This window comes from Elephas maximus, chromosome 16 (genome assembly GCF_024166365.1).
Source record: "Elephas maximus indicus isolate mEleMax1 chromosome 16, mEleMax1 primary haplotype, whole genome shotgun sequence".
Lineage (NCBI taxonomy): Eukaryota > Metazoa > Chordata > Mammalia > Proboscidea > Elephantidae > Elephas > Elephas maximus.
Window position 1 is genome coordinate 56322565 of NC_064834.1, and position 14798 is coordinate 56337362.

A 14798-nucleotide genomic window follows, 5' to 3' on the forward strand; every position below is an offset into this window, starting at 1 on the left:
TGGAGATGGAAACCCAAAAGGGAAGAACACGCTCTGCGTTTCTCAAGCTGAAAGAACTGAAGAAAAAATTCAAGCCTCGAGTTACATTTCTTAGTACCTCTATATTATTTTAATGTTGTCTGCTTTTATATAATAACATCGCTGTTACCCTGTTTTGGGCTTTTTTTTTTTTTTTAATAATTGTTTTTTTGGATTTCCATGTCTGGGTTGACTTCTGGTTGCTCTGCCCAGTGTTCTAGTCTTGGGTTGATACCTGATATTACTGATTTTATAACCAAAGAACTCCCTTTAGTATTTCTTGTAGTTTTGGTTTGGTTTTTACGAATTCCTTCAACTTGTGTTTATCTGGAAATGTCTTAAATTCACCTTCATATTTAAGAGACAGTTTTGATGGATATATGATTTTGGGGAGGCAGTTTTTTTCCTTTAGTTTTTTAAATATGTCATCCCATTGCCTTCTTGCCTGCATGGTTTCTGCTGAGTAGTCCGAGCTTATTCTTATTGGCTCTCCTTCGTAGGTGACTTTTCGTTTATCCCTTTCTGCTCTTATGATTATCTCTTTATCTTTGGTTTTGGTAAGCTTGATTATAATATGTCTTGGTGACTTTCTTTTAAGATCTACCTTATGTGGAATTCGATGAGCGTCTTGGATAGAAGATACCTTTCATAATATCGGGGAAGTTTTCTGTCAACAAATCTTCAACAATTTTCTCTGTATTTTCTGTTATCCCTCCCTGTTCTGGTACTCCAATCACTCATAGGTTATTTCTCTTGATAGAGTCCCACATGATTCTTAAGAGATCTTCACTTTTTAAAATTCTTTTAGGTGATTTTTCTTCAAATATATTAATGTCAATTAATTTATCTTCAAGTTCAGAAATTCTAGCTTCTACTTGCTCAATTCTGCTCCCCTGACTTTCTACTGAGTTATCTAATTCTGTAATTTTATTGTTAATCTTCTGAATTTCTGATTGCTGTCTGTCTATGGATTTTTCCAGCTTATTAAACTTTTCATTATGTTCCTGAATAATCTTTCTAATTTCTTTAGTTGCTGTATATGTGTGTTCCTTGGTTTGTTCTGCATATTGTCTCATTTCCTTCCTGATGTCTTGAAGGGTTCTGTATATTACACATTTGTATTCTGCATCTGGTAATTCCAGGAATGCACTTTCATCTAGAAGATCCCTGGATTCTTTGTTTTGAGAGCCTATTGAGGTGATCATGGTCTGTTTCTTTGTGTGACTTGATATTGACTGTTTTCTCCGAGCCATCTCTAAGTTATTGTATTAGTTTATGGTTGCTTACTGTGTCATAGCTGCTTCCTTTGTTTTGTTTTGGTATACCCCTATGGGTTGCTTGAATGAGCTAGCTTGAGTATTTTTGCCTTGGGAGCTCTAGTGTCCTGTCCCTAGCTGGCTAGAGATGTTATCAGGTATATCAGTCTAGGAGTCCATTCAGTTTTCTTGTATGAATTCAGCTTAGGTTTCCAGGTAGCTGATACCAAGTGTGTGGTACAGGCTCTGTCCTCCAGTCTTAGAGGGGCAGGGGTGATTGGCGTGTATACCAGTATCTGATTGCAGCAGGGGGTCACTCTCTGAACACAGCAGGGGGCTGAGAATGGAACCCCGAGTGTCTCTGAGGAAAACGCGTCTCTTTTCCCTAGAGCGTGCTGGTGGGTGGGTTCTGTAGAGGGACCATTGGCACCCGAAGTTTTTGGTTGTGAGGACTGGGACGTAGCAGTTATCTTTGGACCCCTGTCGTGGGTGGCTGGGTGACCTGAGTGGAGCTACTAGTCCTTAGGTCCCTGATGCAGGTAAGTGAGGACCTTGTTTAATAGGGAAAGCATGTCAAACGTCAACCACCCACCTCTTCACCGTACAGCTGAAATGGTTGGAGTTTGCCAACAAGGGCCTATTCTCCAGAAATATGCCCACACAGGTCCATGCAGAACGGAAAGGTGCTCAAAGTCCATGGACAGTTTATACCTGGACTGGAACTGCTTCTGTTCTGAGCTCCCCTGGTTAATGGAGCTAGCAAATTATCTTTTCCCCCAATTGCAAATTTTTTCCTTCCCCAAGGCTGGAAGGAAGGTGCTCACCAGGGTCTAAGGCCCAGGGATTCAGCCGCTGAGACTGGCTTGGGGGTGGGGGGGTTGAGGTAAAATATACACAAGTACTTAGGTTTTGTCGAGAGCACCCTTCTCCTCAGGTTCCAGAGGTGTGAGTGGGCTGCGTGGCTGGCCGCTTCTCCCTGAGGAAACTGTGGCCGAATGCTAATACCAGCCCGCCACTGCTGCCACTCCGGGAATGGTGTCTGAGGGCTCCCGCAATTCAGGGCTCGTAACTCCTCTCCACTTCTGAATGGTCTCTTCCTCCCCCGTCCCCTCAGTTTGTTGTCTAAGCTTGCCTTTGATGCTCAGGGCTCCCAGCGTGTCACAAATATAGTCATTTCACTTGTTTTTTCAGGTCTTTGTTGTAAAGAGCTCTCGACGGAAGCATCTGTCTATTCCGCCATCGTGGCTTTGCCGCCAATGTTCTGGTTTTTACTTTTGGCAGGTTGAAAACTTAGCAGTGACAATATCCATGGCCGCCTTGGTGAGGGGAAGTCCATGTTTTTGAGTCTAGGTATAGCTTCCATCTCTGCTATAATGGCCAGTGTATGTAGGAGTTCATTGGGCAAACACAGAAGTAGCTCTATATTATGGATTAAATCATGCCTCCCCCCCCCCAAAAAAAAAAACATATGTTGAAGTCCTAACATCCAGTACCTGTGCATGTGACTTTGTTTAGAAATAGGGTCTGTGAAGATGTTATCAATTACGTTAAACAAGGTCATAAACAGAGTAGGGTGGGCTGTAATACAATATGGTTGGTGTCCTTAGAAAAGAAGTAAAGGGAGTGACACAAAGGGAAGATGGAGGCAGAGATTTGGAAGGGTTGCTGGCCTTTACCAGAAGCTAGGAGAGAGGAATGGAGTGGAACAGGTTTTTTGTTTTTTTTTTCCTCCTAGACTTCAGAAGGAGGTAACATGACAGACACCCTGATTTTGGACTCCTAAGCCTCCATGACTGTGAGGCAATAAATTTCTGTTCATTTAAGCCAGCCAGTTTATGGTATTTAGTTATGGCAACCCTAGGAAACTATGTAATGCACTGGGGAAGGAGGCTTATTGACCTCAACAGAAGAGGACATCTTGTCCATCTTGTCTGGTACAGCATCTCTTCTAGTGAAAATCAATTGGTAACCATTCACACAGGGCACAAATATATGTTGGGTAACTTTGAGAGGTCCAAACACATACTGGTTTCCCTTCCTCATTTCCCTGTCTCTAAATACTGAAGTGCCCCAGCTTTCAATCCTCATATCTCTTCTCTAGCCACACTCCATCTCTTGGTGATCTAATCTAGTCTCTTGTCTGTCTTTAAACACCATCTAAATACCACTAACAACACCCAAATTGATATTTCTATCTAGACTCCTTCCCTTAACTCTGGACTCGTATATCCAGCTAACCACTTGACTTCTCCAGGTAAATAGTTTTTAGGCATCTCAAAGTTAATTTCCAAAGCTAATCTTCTAATCTTCCCACTAAACCTCCTTCTCCTATGGTCTTCATCTCATAAAATGGCAACTCTGTGCTTCCCTTTGCTTAGGCCCAAACTCCGAGGGTCATCCCTTACTATTGTCTTTCATTCACAGCCCATATCCAATTTGTCAACAAATCTTATTGGCTCTGTTTTTCATATATATTTAGATCCTACCCCCACTGCTGTTGCTCCAGTTTGACCCACACCATGTTCCACCTGGGAAACCCTGGTGGCTAGCATTTAGAGCTACAGCTGCTAAACAAAAGGTCCGCAGTTGGAATGCATCAAACAGTCCTTGGAAACCACATGCGGCAGTTCTAGTCTGTCCTGTAGGGTGGCTATGAGTTGGAACCTACTCGACGGCAACGGGTTTTTTATGTTGCACCTGGATGATTACGATAGGCCCCTAACTGGTCTCCGTGTTTTCACTCTTGTCCCCTTACTGCCTTTCTCAACACAACAACCAGAGTGATCCTATTAAAACTTCAGTCCTCTATTTAAATCCTCCGTCTCAGATTAAGAGACAAAAGTACCTACAGTGGCTCAAAAGTCCCGGAAAGACCTTAGTCTCTCAGTATCTGCCTAGCTTCATCTCCTCTCCCTTTTGCTCAGCGTCGACCTCATTGGCTTCCTCACTCTTCCTTGAATGTGTCAGGCCCACTCCTGTCTCAGGATCTTTGCATTTGCTGTTCTCTCTGTCTGTAATGTTTATTACCCAGATTGCACATCATTTAATCCTTCACCTCATTCAGGGTTTTGTTCAAGTGTCAGTTTCGCATTTACTGCTGCAGCCTCCCATGGTAGCACTTCCTCTTCCCCTCCTGCTTCCTTCTCACCCCATAGCACTCCCTACCTCCTGACTACTATGTCATTGTTTTCTTAGAACGTAAGCTGGTCTGTCTTCTTTACTGCAAATAGAACCTGCCAGTAGCACTCCAGACATATTTGTTTGGTGAATGAATGAAAAAGTTATGACGGCCTGAAATAATGTGATACAGTGAACATGGAGAGGAGAGGTGATTTGCAAACAGGCTTTAGAAGACTTGGTGTTTGTCTTGCTGTGTGTGGGGTGAGCAAGGAATCAAAGGTCATGCTGAGGTTAGAGTTGATGATACACTGTTAAATAAACCAGAGAAAGGGAGAGGAGTAATGGTTTTGGGAGTTTTCATGCATTATATACTGAAGAAGTTGATGTGTTTTCTATGCAGTTTCCTTGTCCTCCCAACTGGATTGCTAACTCATGGTGGGCAGGGAGCGCCATTTGTAGTATTCTGAATTGAGCACATGCCTAACACAGTTCTGGACGCCCCATTGGTGCCCAGATCTTCTTGTGCTATGGATCACATGGGCTTTGGACCATAGATGTTCACTTTCTACTCCTCATAGGGGAGATTCCCCTGTGCAGGAGGACATAGGAATTCTCAAGACTCTTCCGTGTCTTAAAAACAGACTGTTGTAAGCAATCCCCGTGGTGTATCTGTTAGCATCTTTGTTGTTTCTGTTAGCATTGTTGATACTCCTGGTAAAGAAAGCCACTGTGTCCCTAACCCAACTGGCTGGAAACAAAGAACTATCAGATAGAGGCAGGGACAAGGTGGTAGGAGGTAAGGGAGAGTCAGAGGGAGATGTGCAGAGAGCCCGTGGATTTAAAGGCACCAAGGTTTCAGGAAGGTTTAATGAACTAAAGTAATTTTCCTTCAGAGTAAAATTTTATAGGCATTAAAGGTCCTCACTTCACTGAATGTGCTCACGGGCGAGAGCGTTCCTAGTGATTTATGGATTTGCAGATTATGCATTATCCTTTCAGAGGACAGGAATCCCCTGGGGCTTCCTGCCTTCCTTCCCAAGCTGAGTGCAGGTGCCAGGTGAATACATGAGGCCTGATTTGTAGCCTCCTGTATTGCAGTTGGAGTCTCTGGGTGGCATACGTGGTTAAGGCTCAGCTACTAACCAAAAGGTTAGCAGTTCAAACCTGACCCAGGGCACCGCCAAAGAAAGCCCTGGCTATCTGCTTCCAAAAGGTCACAGCCATGAAAACCCTGTGGAGCACCGGTATTCTCTGAAACACATAGGATGGCCCTGAATTGGAATGGACTCAACAGCAACTGGTTTGGTTTTTTGGTTGTTGTTGCAGTTGGGGTCTATAATGGATGGACATTTTTAGAAACTCCAGAATCTGAATATTCTCCCTCTTTCTCAAATAGAAGTAACTTGGAACCCTTGTCTCCTGAAGAATAATGATCATACTGATAACTCATATTTGCATAGTGCAGCTTATAAATTGGTTCGGCTTCCCTTATTTGATTTGCATCAACCACTCTGTGAGGTTGGCAGGGGAAGTGTATAATTATCTCTGCTTCAGGGAATCGGAGCAGATTCTGGAAACATACATAAATTGCTCAGCTACCATGTGGTAAAGCTGGGTCTTGAGTGCAAGTCTTTTGGTTGCAGGTCCCATGTTTTTTCCACACTGCCACGCAAGTCTCATCCAGGGAGCAGAGGGCTCAACCCAATGGGATATGTGAATTAGACACCGGGAAATTTAGAATGATTCCCAAGTGAAATAGGGACTTAAACGTCTTAGTTGGCAGTTCTCAGTGTGGGCACTGAGTGGGTATTTCCTGTGGTGCCTTGCACATTGCTATGATGCTGGAAGCTATGCCACCGGTGTTTCAAATAAGAGCAGGGTCAACCATGGTGGACAGGTTTCAGTAGTGGGGTGTTTCCTCTTATGTAGGAAATGGGATGTGAAGAGTGAAAAAACCCCTTTACCCCAAAATATCAGGGCTTGACTTCTTAGTTCAAATGCAGACAATCTGGAAGGCAACAGGTTAAGGAAGACTATTAATTTTTACAAGGAGAGGCACCATTCCTCTCCTGATCACTTGGTCATGAACCATATACTGTGTCTGGCTTAGAGCAGGAATAGATGAATGAAAGAGAAGGGAAGCTAGAAATAAAGGCATTAGTCACCACATTATGGTGTGTCTAAAGATCAGCCAGTTAGTAGAAACTGGCCTGAACATCTGGGGCAAAAGAAGATACTTTTGTGGAGACAGGAAGATTGAGTGGTGCTCAGAGTGAGGATAGGTGGTTAACAAAGACAACATCCAAGGCCAACTGATTTTGTACGTGACCAGCTGTGCCCGAGTGTCTCATTGTCACCCTCCTCTTTTCCCTTACAGAGCTTTTTATTAACTGGTAGTTGACCATGCTGTTGTTAGCTGCCATTGAGTTGGTTCTGACTTGCGATGACCCCATGTGCAGCAGAGCGTAATGTTGCCCAGTCATACACCATCTTCATGATCGTTGGTATGCTGGAGTCTCTTGTTGCCACTGTGTATTTTGAGGGCTTACCAAACTGGGAGGCTCATCTTCCAGCACTATAGGCACAGTGTTCTGTTGTGATTCATAGAGTTTTCATTGGCTAATTTTCAGAAGTAGATGGCCAGACCTTTCTCCCTAGTCTGTCTTTCTCTGGAAAGAAGCACTGTTGAAACCTGTCCATCATGGGCGACCCTGCTTCTAGTATCACGACAATGTGCAAGCCACCACAGTGTAACAAACTGACAGCCGGGTAGTGGATAGGTGACCATACCAAGCTGGGATTCTGCTCTCCTTCCTATACTCTTCCATCATCTTTTGTGCCTTCTTTCCCACCCTAGGCACAGCTGGTATTGTGTCTCAGAGTGGCTCAGGTACACATTGTATTGTGCCCATCACATTATTGCTCTTGCTTCTACAGGGCCCATGCTAGTCTGGCTTAGTGCACTTTCTTGTAACTGGAATGGCACCCCTCCTCCCCTGATCTTTTCTATATTAAAAAAAAAAAAAAAGTTGTAGAGTCAGTCCCAACTCGTGGCAACCTCAGTGTTACAAAGTAGAACTATACTCCAGAGGGTTTTCTTGGCTGTAATCTTTATGAACGCAGACTACCAGGCCTTTCTTCCACAGTACTGCTTGGTGGGTTCAGACCACCAACCTTTAGATTAGTAATCGATTGCAAACTCTTTCTACCACCCAGGGACTGTCAAAAACAAAAGCAAAAAAACAAAACAAAAAAAATTACCATCTGTTTAGGTGCAGCTTATATAACCCCCCTCCTTCATGAAGACTTTTTGATCCTATTTTCTGGAATGAATTCCTTCCTCAACTCTTATAGCATATTATCCATGCATTGCGTATAGATTTATCATCTCCTCCCTTCTTCTGTTGTCACACATTTACAGTATACTCCGTGGACCTTGTCTAGTGCCTGCCATGTGTCAGGCATTGTACTAGGCACGGGGGACACAGTTGTCACACATTTACAATGTACTCCATGGACCTTGTCTAGTGCCTGCCATGTGTCAGGCATTGTACTATTCACAGGGGACACAGTTGTCACACATTTACAATGTACTCCGTGGACCTTGTCTAGTGCCTGCCACGTGTCAGGCATTGTACTAGGCACAGGGGACACAATTGTCACACATTTACAATGTATTCCGTGGACCTTGTCTAGTGCCTGCCATGTGTCAGGCATTGTACTAGGCACAGGGGACACAGTTGTCACACATTTACAATGTACCCTGTGGACCTTGGCTAGTGCCTGCCGTGTGTCAGGCATTGTGCTAGGCACGGGGGACACAGTTGTCACACATTTACAATGTACCCTGTGGACCTTGACTAGTGCCTGCCACGTGTCAGGCATTGTACTAGGCATGGGGGACACAGTTGTCACACATTTACAATGTACTCCGTGGACCTTGTCTAGTGCCTGCCACTTGTCAGGCATTGTACTAGGCATGGGGGACACAACATTAAATGAGAACTGAGTTCTGATTTCAAAGAGGTCTCGATCTCCCTGAAAGACAAATACTCAAATAATATTAACCCAATGTGATGAAAGTTCTGAGAGTTGTATGAACAAAGTGTTATTTGATACAAAATGTCAGATGCTAATTTTAAGGGAGGTTTTATATCTATAAATATTTTTTCCATAAATACATATGATATTTCCCAGCTGTATTTATTTATATACACATACACACATGTATCCAGGGGCTTCCCTAGTGTGTGTGTAGCTTATAAGAGGAGTGCTATTTACTCATGAATTATTACAATTTGTCATTTTCATTTCTCTGCTATATAACCCCCCCTCACCTCCCAAGAATGTAGCTGTTTAGGTAAAAAGATACTTATTAGACAACACTTATTTGACACACCTGGGTCTCCCAACAATTTATCTAGTTCTCTTCTCCTTCTACATTTCTGTTTCCCATTTCTTTTCCCATGGACAAAGAAAACGAAAGTTATATTTATCCCTGGTCCTTGAGCTCTGAGTCTCTCTGGAATTCCCAGAGTTTAGCAGGTGCCTTTGAAATCCACGGACTAGATGCTCGACAAACATTTGTGGTATTCATAAATGAATGATAAACTCCTTGAGGGCAAGCATGTGTTTTTTCCTCTTTGTGTTCCTCTCCTTGCCTTGGCCCAGCAGACCCACATAAGCGTTTGGTGGAGTGAATAACATTGCGTTAGAGCAGAACACGTGTGTGACTGAGTCAGATAGGCCTGGGTGGGAATGCTGCCTCAAACTTTTGCTAGTTGTGTGCCCTAGGGGCAGTTTGTTTAATCCTTGAGTCTTGGTTTCCACCTCTATAAAATGGGGATATTCTATAATACCTGCTCTATCTCAAAGACTTGTTGTCAGGGTTGAGAAGCACCCAGTGTAGTGTTTTGACATAGTAGGGGTTCCATTCATGTTTGCTCCCTGCATTTCCTTCCTTGAACTTGACTCCACTCTCCTTTGATAGCATCTGCTGGTGTGAAGCTGGTGGAGAAAGTCAACTCAGGTCCAGGACTAGCCCTGCCACCCTTTCCGCCTGCTACACCCACCCACTCATGTTTCCTGAGGAGTGTTTGCATCTTCTCTAGATCTGAGTGCTTGCCGGCAGCCTGGGGCTTGTTAGGTGGATTTCCTGCCTCTGCTTTGTTTTCTTCCCAGGTAATTTCCTAGTGGCCTTTGGAGGTCTCTGTCTGGTGAGAGAGGCCAGCGGTGGGCAGGCTTTCTTTCTTTCTTGGTTTTGTTTGCTTGGCACAGAATATCTTAAGCCTAAAGGTTATGTTATCATCTCTTCATAGCTCTATTAATGTCCTCTGTATTTGGCTCCAGGGGGAGGCTTCCAGCCTTTTAATTCTCTGCTTTTTGACCTTTAGGGAATGCTGGTGTGACTTTGCTGAGGTGTCTTCCTCATACATCTCCTATTCCCTGCTTACCTGTAAGGTTAAACCCAGTTTAAAGAAAGGGACGTGTCCCTGGCACAGGATCACCCATAGTGGAGGGGGTGGCCCCGTTAGAGCACGGAGGGCAAGAGGAATCACGACCTGATAAAGTCTTTCTCAAAGTATGGCACTCTCATCATCACAGAAGATTTCCAGGCCCAATGCGGGACCTACTTAGTCAGTCTTGCTGGGGGTGGAGCCCGGGGAAATGCATTTAGTAGGCTCTCCATGCCGATGGCACTAGTCCATGATCATTAGGCCCCAGATTTACTTATCTGGTGGGAAGAAAACTGTCCCGGAGTACTTGGTTAAAGTGACGCAGAGCTAGGACTTGAACCTGGGTTATTTCCCCTCTCTGGGCTTTAGTTTCCTCACCTATAAAATGAAGGTAATAGACTAATACCATCGCCTTTCAAAGTCTATGTTTTTCTGACAATACACTAATATCCTTCATTGACTTAAAAATTATTATTTTTTAAAAACCTTTGTTTAACCGAGCCTGTCTCTCAGGGAGATAGAAGTACATAAGATAATCCCACCTCAAGGCAACTCATGTAACTACCCAGAAACTATCAAGATGGTATATCACTAAGTGGCAAGTTAGGTGGCTCAGGGTAAAGCAAAATAGGACTTCAGAGGGGAGAGAACCTTGGTAGCTGGAGTAGTCACAGGAGGATACTTGAAGGTGGGCTGTCTTAGTTATCTAGTGCTGCTGTAACAGAAATACTATAAGAGGATGGCTTTAATAAGCAAATTTATTCTTTCACGGTTTATAAGGCTAGAAGTCTGAACTCAGGGTGCCAGCTCCAGGGGAAGGCTTTCTGTCTCTGTCAGCTCTTGGGGAAGGTACTTGTTAACAGTCTTCCCGTGGATCTAGGAGTTTATCAGTGTAGATACCCTGGGTCCAAAGGACACATTCTTCTCCTGGCTCTTCTTTCTTGGTGGCATGAGGTCCGTCTCCTCTCTGCTCACTTCTCTCTTTTATATCTCAAAAGAGATTGACTCAAGATACAACCTGATCCTGTAGATCATATCCTGCCTCATTAACATAACTGCCTCCAATCCTGCCTCATTAACATCATACCAAAAACCAAACCCGTTGCTGTCAGGTGGAATCCGACTCATAGCAACCCTATAGGACCGAGTAGAATTGCCCTACAGTGTTTCCAAGGAGGATTTGAGCTGCTGATCTTTTGATTAGCAGCCAAGCTCTTAACCACCGCACCACCAGGGCTCCATTCACGTGATAGAGGTTAGGATTACAAGACATAGGAAAATTACGTCAGATCACAAAATGGAGGACCACCACACAATACTGGGAATCATGGCCTAGCCAAGTGGACACACATTTTTTGGGACATTCAATTCATAACACAGGCTTTGGGCCTATGTCTTAAACAACAGGCAGGAAAGTACAGGTGGTAACAAAAGAAATTGGGCACAAGCAGTTGTTGTGTGCTGTCGAGTCGGTTGCGATTCAGAGCAACCCTATAGGACATGGTAGAACTGCCCCATAGGGTTTCCTACGCTGAAAATCTGTATGGGAGCAGATCACCAGGTCTTTTCTCCCTCAGAGCCTCTAATGGGTTCAAACCACCAACCTTTTGGTTAGCAGCTGAATGCTTAACCATTATGCTACCAGGGCTCCTTAGTGATACAATAGTAAAGCATAAAAGAAAGAAAGAAGAGATAGGAGAATGGGCTTATTTGGAGGACAGGAGAAGCTTGGATGGCTTAAAGCAGAGGACAGCAGAGAGCTGTGGGGTAAATGGTTGAAGGAGTACACGGGGCCTGGTGTACCTCAAATATCAGGGTAAAGAGTATGGATTTCATCCTTAGGCAGAGAGAGCTAATAAAGGTTTCTGTTAAGAAATTGTGTGAATCACAGTTAGAATTGGAACCATCTATCATGAAGGCAGAAAGAATATTCATAGATGTGTGGAAGGGTATGTTAGTCTGGGCCCTCCAAGAAGTGATTACAAAATGAGATTAGATGTGGAAGAAACTTATGAGGGGAAATACCTGTGAAAGAAAATGAGGCGGGGGGCCAGGAGAGGTTGGGAGAGCCATTAGATCGAGATGCGGATCTGGTCCAGAGTAAAGGAGAGAGAGAAGGAAGGAAGTTTGGATGGAGGTGTCTCACACTGCAGTAGAGCTCTATGGAAAGTTCAACAAGGCTGTCAAGGAATCCTAAAGCCTCAGTCACCCATCAGAGGAGTCCTGCCTCCCCGAGGAATGGGCCTACTTTAGTAACTCTTTCATTGGGCGTGGAACATGTGGGCTTGCTGAGAAGGCAGCAGTGGATTTCAGAGTGCAGCTGGGGGCCTCAGTCATTTATGTTCCCTGCAGTTGGAGATCTGAAAGGTGCATTCTCATAGCGACCACAAAGAGGAAGGAGAAGCTCAAGAGAGTCTAATAATATTCTTTTTTATAGTTTCTCTCCAGAATAGCCTAGTATTTGCTCATGGTGCTTCTTCTTTGTAGGGCACTCCTCCATTACCTGGTTAGTTTTTATTCTTCTTAGGTATTAGTTTGGGGTTCACATCTAGGAAGGCTTCCCCGACTTCCCTCACCCGCTCTCTGAATTGGGTGCCTCAACACTCCCATACTTGGCTCTGCAACCTCCGCCATAGCACATTAGCACATAGTCCTCTGTGTGTGGAATAGCCAGCTCTTGATTTGTGTTTTGTTTTTTGTTCCTAGCAGACTTGTCAGTTTCTAGAGGGAAGAATCTGGATCTTTTATCTCTGTATCCCCAATGAGTAATCCAGGTGGCGGGAATGTTATAGTCACCAGTAAAGGTTCAAGGAAGAAAGGGGGAAGGACAAGATGGAGGGAGTGAGGGAAAGAAGGAGACTGATAGAACGAGAGCAGCTCTGAGTCCTTAGAAGGGTTTCCCAGACCCAGTTATTAAAAGCTCTGTTTATTAAGTGGAACTGCTGCCCCCAACATCTTTTTCTTCTCTCTGTGTGGACTTTATGTTTATTGGAGAATGCTTAACATCCCTGAAGGCTTGACTTTGGGGGAAATAAAGTAGTCTGACCCATTCCTTGAAGAGCAATTCCTTGATGAGCATAATTTTGAGTTTGTTTTTCCAGGATTTGGGATGGCTTGGGCATAGCTGGAAACCCTGGTGGCACAGTGGTTAAGAGTTCAGCTGCTAACTAAAAGGTCGGCAGTTCGAATCTACCAGGCACTCCTTGGAAACCCTATGGAACAGTTCTACTCTGTCCTGTATGGTCAGTATGAGTTGGAATTGACTCGAGGGCAATGGGATTGGTTTTTTGGGTTTGGGCATAGCCACTCATGCGTTTACATGGAAATGGTGAAGAATGACTTTGTAGACGAAGGAAGGTAAAACAAAGGAAAGAAGAACTCTTCTTTACGTGTGTGTATTAATTCAACAAACAAAAATTATCTGGCACATTCCTAGGCATTTAGTTGGGAGGATATAGATAAGCCCCTTGTCTTCATTAGTCCCATTTTAACAAATGAGGAAACTACTAGCCGTGGATGGAAGGGACAAGGACCACAGAGTTACTGCGGAGAACAATTTTTAGATAGGTTACACACCCCTTGCTGTTGTACTATGGTAAGAGAACAGATAGTTTGGTAGATTTTCTTAAATTATGTTTCCATGACATTGAAGTTTTTCTTGACTATTTCTTGCCAACCCACCAGTTCCTGTCACAGGACTCCACAGAGAAGTTGACTGCCCCAAGCCAACTTAACTGCTCCGGGCCAACTTTGCATTGGACTGTCTTTGACCTATAATGGGTTGCACCCCTTGCCTCTAATTTTTTTTTCTTAGTTTGCGTAGAAGAAATGGAAATGGTGCTAACTGACCCCATGGGGTGCTGTATGAGAATAAATCTGGAAATGAGTGTTTTGTTGTCAGTTAAATGCCATAAAAATGTTCAATATAATGGCTGATTATTTTTCTTTAATCTTAAATGGATACCTATAATGGATAAGCCCCATCTTGGTAGCAGAAATTCATTATCTCGGAAAGAGTTTAATGGCTGCTGTGAAAATGAACTGGAGGAAGTTAAGTTGTGGAATGGGAAGGAGCTGAGAAAAGTGAAATGAGTTGTGCGTTAAATTTAGATAAACACAATTATGTGTAACTGGATTATCACTTGCGCAGGCAGGCGATGTATATTATGCACCTGCGTTTTGATTAAAATTGATTCAGGTACATGCACTTGGTATCTTTACAGATATGTAGTTGTGTTTAAGCCACTGTCCAGGCTCATGAGGGGCAGACAGAGTAATGTCTGATATCCAAGTTCCCAGCTGGAGAAGTATAAGTGGGCCATGGGAACAGGCTGGCTGGCCAGCCTAAGGCCATTTCAGGAGGCCATTTAGAAAATTATAGGCAACTATGGCTCTCTGAAGGAACCCTGGTGGCACAGTGGTTAAGAGCTTGGCTGCTAACTGAGAGGGCAGTGTTTCAAACCCACGAAAAGCTCTGTGGGAGAAAGATGAGGCAGTCTGTTTCCATAAAGATTACAGCCTTGAAAACCCTGTGAGACACTTCTACTTCGTCCTATAGGGTTGCTATGAGTTGGACTTGACTCCAGGGCAACAAGTTTTATGGCTCTCTGGCATTACCAACTTCTGGGTTTCTCAACTTCAACTGGAGTGAGAAAAGTGGTTCTGGAGCCTATCGGGGTCCAATAACATGCTTACTCCACTATGGGGGCAAATGCCATCAAAGGATGTTGGGAACTGAGGCTGCCATTCAAGTATTTTTTTTTTAAGGTGGCATGAACGGTTTGCTCTCAGCTACTAACTTAAAGGTTAGCAGTTTGAACCCACCCAGTGGCACTGCAGAAGAAAGACCTGGCAGTCTGCTTCCATAAAGATTATAGCCAAGAAAACCCTAGGGAGCACAGTTCTACTCTGTAACACATGGGGTTGCCATGAGTTGAGATGGACATGA

The 14798-nt window shown here is 43.9% G+C and overlaps 1 protein-coding gene across 1 annotated transcript in view; it reads left to right on the forward strand.

Moving 5' to 3' along the window:
• Positions 1 to 14798, forward strand: part of SORCS3 (sortilin related VPS10 domain containing receptor 3) — a 673703-nt gene that overhangs the window by 209832 nt on the left and 449073 nt on the right. The gene's annotated exons all lie outside the window — the stretch shown is intronic.